General features: G+C 59.6%; 1 protein-coding gene across 1 annotated transcript in view; it reads left to right on the forward strand.

The window, feature by feature from the left end:
* RARA (retinoic acid receptor alpha) overlaps positions 1 to 6,599 on the forward strand; it is a 43,393-nt gene that overhangs the window by 12,805 nt on the left and 23,989 nt on the right. The window lies entirely within an intron of this gene.

The raw sequence follows: 6,599 nt of genomic DNA on the forward strand, positions 1-6,599 counted from the left end.
GGGCGGGCACCTTGGAGCAGGGAGCAGTGGGATTCCTTAGCACAAAAGGCAAGGGAGAGCCGGGGCTGCGCACAGGCTGGCCTTGGCCTGCCCGGATGCCTGTAGACATAGACGTGGAGACTGAGGGGGAGAGGGCCATCACAAGAAGGGTCCTGGGGTGCCTGCATTCTCCACCCCCTCCACCCCCCTCCCTCCCCGTTGCCTGAGGTCAGGCAGCCTGCTTTTGTGTCACTGTGCCCGCCCGTCGCCGCCGCTGGCGCTGTGTCACCGTGACCCACTCATTGTGTGCCTGTGTGTACACACCTACCTTGCAGGGTCTCTGTCCCATCCCTCCCCCTGGATCTTCTGCCTGCCCTCCCCCAGGTGTCCCAGGCCTCCCTCCCGCAGTTCCTTGCCCCAGAGTGAAACCTTCAGCCCAGGAATCGAGACTTGAGAAGGGGAAGCTGCGGTGCAGGGTGCAGAGTTCTCTGATCTCCAGTCACGGCAGGAAGTGGAGGGGGCGGGAGGGGGGGGCTGTCCACCCTCATCTCCCCACACACACTGCAGTAGAAGGGTGGCCACTTTCCAGGACCCCTTCCCTCCAGATCCAAGTGGGGGAACCTTGGGGGGGGCACACAGTTGATTCCCCAGGTCCCCCCAACAATCTTCATCACCTCCCCAAGACTGAAAAAAAATCTTCCTGTCACATGGCCATCACTTCCTGTCCCACTGTGGTTCCCGGGCTGTTTGTTGTTGGTTGCCATGGGGATGGCCGCTGTGGGCACTACCCCTGGTTCTTGTGGGGAGGGAGCTGCTCCTCCCCCACCCACATTTGGGACGGGGGTGGGGGGAAGCAGCTGGTGGGGATGTGACTAGGGGCTGCTTTAGGCTGAGTGTGTGTGGTCTCTGATGCCCTAGATCCCCGGGAGGGGGCCCCCAGACGTCTGTCTGTGGGAAGGAGTCACAGCCACCCACTCAGACTGCTGGGGAGACTGACCGCGGCTGGCAGTGTGTGCCTGCGGCGGGGCTGCGGGAGTCTGAGCCTGCAAGCCCTCTCCTTGCCTGCCCCATTCTGCCTGTCAGTCCCTGGGCAGCTTCAGGAGGCCAGTCCTGGGCTTATCCTGTGGGACACTCCCTTTCCCAGGGCCTCCTTGGGGCTGGATAGGGAGGGCCTGAGGGTAGGGAGGTGTGGTCCCTCTGCAGACTGTGGTGTTGTGGGTGGGAGCCAGGCAACCCTCCAGCCCTCTTCCCCAACCTGCCCTGGAAGCCGCGTGCCTTGGCTCTGGGACCCATTCCCCGCCTCCAGTTAAGCTGGGGCAGTGTTCCCCCCTCTTCTCCTCACTGACTAGGAGGGTGTGGAGTAGGAAGTTCCTGGGGGGTCGCCTGGCTGCAAGGGCGGGTATGGGGTGGGGTGTCTTCTGAGTCAGGCCTGGTCTGGGGTCAGAGCCAAAAGGATATCCTGAGGCAGGATTGGGGGCTCATTCTCTTTCAGCTTCCCTGCAGCCTGGGTCCCCAGGGAGGGATGTGGGGAGGGGACTCAGGGCCTGGGATCCTGCGGACTGTCTGTCTGTCTGCTCTCATGGTCCAGCAGTCAGACCCAGGCAGTCCTGAGGGAGCTGTGGGGGCCTGCCACGGTCCGCCCTCTAGGTATCTGCATTCTCCAGAGTGAGGGAGTTCTGCTTCCTGCATGGTGGGAGGTGGAGGCCACCGTGAGGGGGCAACTGCCAAGGTGAGGGTGGGGAAAGCCCCGTGCCAGTCTGGGCTTGAGGACGGTGGTTTCCAGGCTGGGGTGTCCTTTTGTCTATGCCCCTATCCTTCCCCGACCAGAGACAGAGCTGCCTTTGTAGGGTCCGCACTGCTGCGGTCTGGCCACCCCCTTGCCCGTCCTCTCTTCCTGTTTTCTTCCTTCCCTGTGGGCTGCTGGTGGGTGCGCCTCCGGCCTGGGCTGCCCCTGCCCTTTCACCTACTTTCTGCTTCGAAAGAACACCAGGGAGACCTAGGTAGGCCCAGTGGCCACCCTAGAAATTGCCTTCTTAGGAACCTCTGGGATGGGGTCCTTGTGACCGTGCTGCATTGGGGGCACTGCCCTGCAGGGCCACCACTTGCCCCTCCCAGAACCTGAGCTTGGGCTGTCCCTACTGCTAGGGCAGTGGTTCTCATCTTGTGGGTCGGGACCCCTTTGGGGGTCGAACGACCTTTTCACAGGGGTCGCCCGATTCAGAACAGTAGCAAAATGACAGTGATGAAGTAGCAACGAAAATAGTGTTATGGTTGGGGGGGGGGTCACCACCACGTGAGGAACTAACTGTATGAAAGGGTCGTGGCGTGAGGGAGGTGGAAAGCCACTGTGCAAGGGTCTTTAGTCCCTACTGAGACTTGTGTGTGGAGGTTGGGCAGTTCCGGTGGCAGGGCAGGACCTGGGCCTGGTGGGACCCATGTGGAGGAGGCACCTGACCCACTGCAGGCCCAGCACCTAGAGGCCAGGGCAACCACTTGAGGTCTCCCTTCCACTCCTCCGAGGACACTGTGCAGAGCCCAGGCCTATGTGGGGCACGATGAAGAGGCAGGCCCTGAGTTTCCTGGGGGTGATGGGGAAGAGGCTTTGCCCACCTGTGCCAGCCCCCTCTTCCCAGGTGATCCTTCTGAGGCTCCCCTGGAGCAGCCAGGAGGCTGACTTACCTGGTCTCCTACCGCTCAGGGGTCATAGGGGAAGTAAAAGGGGTGGGGGTGGGCTGTGACATGCTGTTGACTCCTGGGTGGGGGCAATGCGCAAGCCTTTGGAAAAAGGAAAAAAAATGAAGTAGTGGTCACTCCCTCAAACCACCCTCTCATCATGCATCTGAGGCGCGTGGGGGAAGGGAGAGGTTGTGTGTGTGTGCATGCGCACGCGCAAGCGCCATTCTCCTGGAAAGTTTACAAACAGTTCCAGCCCACTGCTCTAGTTTGAGATTTGCCCTCCTCTGCCCTGCCCTCCCAGCCCGTGCCAGGGCAGGGGATCTAGAGCAGCCGCTCTCCACCCCTTCCCCAGGGGTTGCCCAAGCCATTGCAGTAGTAAAAGTACAGTGATGGGGTAGCAACGAACATAATTTTATGGTTGGGGGTCACCACCAAATGAGAAACTGTACAAAAGGGTCTTGGCGTGAGGAAGGTTGGGAACTGCTGCTCTAGAGGAAGCAGGTCTGGGGTCTGCCGGGGTCTGCTCCTTGGGAGACTTGCTGGTGGGGGTAGCACTGAGGTGCAGGAAGCGGGAGTGGGGAGGAAGGGAGTGTGGAGGAGAACTTTGGGAGCCCACCTGGCTGGGAACCTAGGTTCCCCTCTGTGAGGTAGGAGGAAATGGTGAATTTCTGTTTTCTGCTTCCCCTCCTTGTTTGTTTGTGAAATGAAAGGCTCCACACACCCCCACACCCCCAAATACCCCTCTCCTTAGTCTGCAGGAAAGCCGACCTTGGAAAATAGGGTAATTCTCCCTCCCAGCCCTGTCAGCAGATGCTGGGTCTGGCTGGAGTGTGGGCAAAACCGACTTCGTCGAGGCCCCGGTATTGGTGGTGGGACAGGCTGAGAGGTAGGTGGGAAGGGGTGGGGGGTGTTGCTTGCCTGGCCTGTGGGCCTGTGTGTGCTGCCCTGTGCAAGAAGGGGCTTTGAGGACTTCTCCCTCCCACCTGCTCGCACCGTGCCCTTGAGGCAGGTGGGTCCCTGAAGAGCAAACCGGCCTGCAGAGGTGAAGTGACTCTTGTAAGGTCATGTGGAGTGGCAGAGCCCAGATTGGGTCTGTCAGACCTCTGCGCTTGCTCCCTGCAGCCAGCCCTCTCCACTTTCCTCCGGGTAACGGAGGAGTGGACGGTGGGGGCACCTGCTGCAGGGAAGGATTCTGGCACCAGTGGGGAGACCATGGTGGGCAGGGAGGGTGGTGCTGTGTACCCTGGAGGTTGGGCCTGTGGTTTCCTCCCCCTCTAGGGAGGGTGCCCGTGGGCAGTGGAGCTGGTGGCAGAGGGTGGAGGTTGGGTGGTGAGTGCTCCTTTTCTCTGTTTGGGGGCTGGTTTTAATTCTCGGATCCTGCCTTCTCCTCCCTCGGGTTGGGGAGCCGAGGCTGGGGTGGGGGTGTGTGTGGTGGGAGCAGTCATCTTCAGTGTGGGGAGGAGGATCTGACTCCTGGGGGCTCCAAAGGCACGATCTATGCCCTTTCACCCCTGCCCCCACCATCCCTACCTCAGCCCATCCCTGTTCCCTGGCTAGCCTGGCCCATAGCCCATTTCTATGACCTTTACCCCTTCCCCTGGCTCCAGGCCCTCCCCAGGGAGCGGAGTAACTTTGTACCAAAGTTTGCAGGCTGAGCCTCGCCTAGGGTGGGGGTGGGGGAGGCTAGCTCAGGGCATGTGTCAATTTCAAACCCTTGGGGCAGAGTTGGGGGCGTTCATTCTATGGGTCCTCTCTGGAGAAACCCCTTAAAAAATTGAGTCCCCTCCCCCCCCAAAAAAAAGCAGGGTCTGAAGTGAATGCATTCCTGGGTCTCGAACTCACCTCTCTCGCCTTAGGTAGGCCACTCTGCAAAGGTGTAAATCCACTTGAAGGTTTTTTGGGGGGGTGTTGGGGGTGGCTGGGCCCACAGTTGTGTGAGAGCTGGAGAAGGCGGTGTGGGATGCCGGGGCGCAATGGTTGGGCGCCCCAGGGGGCTGAGGCGGGGGCCATGCCTGTGAGCCCTGCACTGGACTCAGTGTGTGGTAGAGCCCAGGTGTGGAGAGATGGTATCTCCAGGTTCCCTGAGCGTGCCCGCACACACGGGCTGGGCTGTGCAGGCGGGCTCTTGCCCACCCTGATGCGAAGTGTGTGTTTGTGTTCCTGTGTGTGTGTGTGTGTGTGTGTGTGTGTGTTGCTACGTCTCTGCCTGTTGCCTGGCTCCCCCAGCTCAAGTTCCCCTTGTGTGGGGCCCCACAGGGGTGGGTGGGGGGCAGGGCGGCAGCTGGCCCGGTGGGTGGGGCCCCTATTTCTCCTGACGTCAGTGTTCTCGCCTGAGAGGGAATCCAACAGGGGCCAGGGGCGGGAAGGGGCACCTCAGGCGGGGAGGACGAGGCAGTCATAATTAGTAACAGTAAAAGTCTCGGCATAATAAGGTCCACATTTCACTCCGGGGGCACGCGCCCCTCCCCCCTCCCTAGCACATACATATACCTGTCCTCTTCCCGCTCATCCCTAGCAGGCTGACCGGCCCGGCGGCCCCGGCTTCTTCCACAGTGGCCTTGGCAGGAATCCCCATGCCAGGCCTGGTCCTCGGCCAAACGCCGGCCATGTGCCTGTCCCCTGGACTCCAGGTCTAAGCCCGGAACCTGGCACCCGGCATTCCTTGGGCTTGGAAGGCAGGGGAGGGTCGGAAAAGGAGGCCGTCCTTTTGGGTCTGTGGTCTTGTTTCTCTTCGTTCTTGCTTCTTCTTTTTTAAAAAATGGCTTTATTGAGCTCTAAGTCACATATAAAGTGTATCCAATTCAGCAGGCCAGCGTCTCAGAGTTGTGTAAGCATGACCACACTGCTTTTAGAATGTTTTCATCGCCCTCCAAAAGAGCTCCCTACCTATAAGTCACTTCCCCGTTCTCTAGACCCTACCCCTGGCCCTGCTGCGGAGGTCAGCTCTGGTGAGGGCACTGCCCCTGGTGTCTTCAGGCTATAATCGTTCCTGGAGGGGCCGGTCACCAGCTACTTTGTCCTGTTGAGCCCTGTGCGCTCACCAAGGCTGGGCACCAGCCCACAGCGGCCAATAGTCTGCTTCTGTGCCTGTTCTGACACATCACTGTAGGAGACTCCTACGATGCGTGGCCATTGGTAACTAGCAGGTCTTCCTGGCTCGCGCTCCGTGCTTGTCATTGCTGAGTAATATTCCGCCTGTCCTTTCTTTAGTTAGTGCCTCTTCGGGCTGTTAGCCCATTCCGACTCTTATGAATAACCCTGCTTATCAACATTTGTGTGCATGTTTTTGTAACCCTCTGGTTAACATTTTCAGGAAAGTGCCAACCTGGTTTCCGACACAGCTCGGCCGTTTTGCCTTCCCACTAGCAGTGCATTAAAAAAACACCAAAAAAACACCCGCTACCATCAAGTCCATGGGGACCCTGGGAATGAGGGCTCCGATTTCTCCACATCCTCCCCAACACTTGTCATGATGTCTTTTTGATTCTAGCTGCTCCCGTGGCTCTCACTGTGGCTTGGGCCGGCTGTTTCTTTTTGCCCGTCTCTTTTGGGTGATGCACGTGTGTATGCACCTCGATGGGTCCCTGAACCTCCCCTCCCATGAATGAGTTGGGCCTGGAGCAGTCTCCGGGAGACGCTTCTCTCTCTGCTTTGGTGGCTGCTTGTCATGGGCCTGTGGTGGGATCTCTGGGCTCATCTGCATCTCCTCCTGCCCCCTGGCTTGGTTTTTATCTGCATGCCCTCTGGTCCCAGCTGTTCAAACAGGGTGTGGATCTGTGCACACACTGGAGTTCGAGGGGATGGGGGAGACATCTGGCCTTTCATCTTCTGTCTACCTCTCACCCCTAGTCCAGGGGTGTTGCTTTTGCAGACAGAGGAATGTGGGTGAGCTCTGGGGACTTCTCCAGCCCTCCACAGCCTAGGGGTCTGGGGGATGGGGGGGG

The sequence above is a fragment of the Echinops telfairi genome, unplaced genomic scaffold, assembly GCF_000313985.2.
Source record: "Echinops telfairi isolate 266 unplaced genomic scaffold, ASM31398v2 ScPeMD7_7458;HRSCAF=8496, whole genome shotgun sequence".
In the NCBI taxonomy this organism is placed as follows: domain Eukaryota; kingdom Metazoa; phylum Chordata; class Mammalia; order Afrosoricida; family Tenrecidae; genus Echinops; species Echinops telfairi.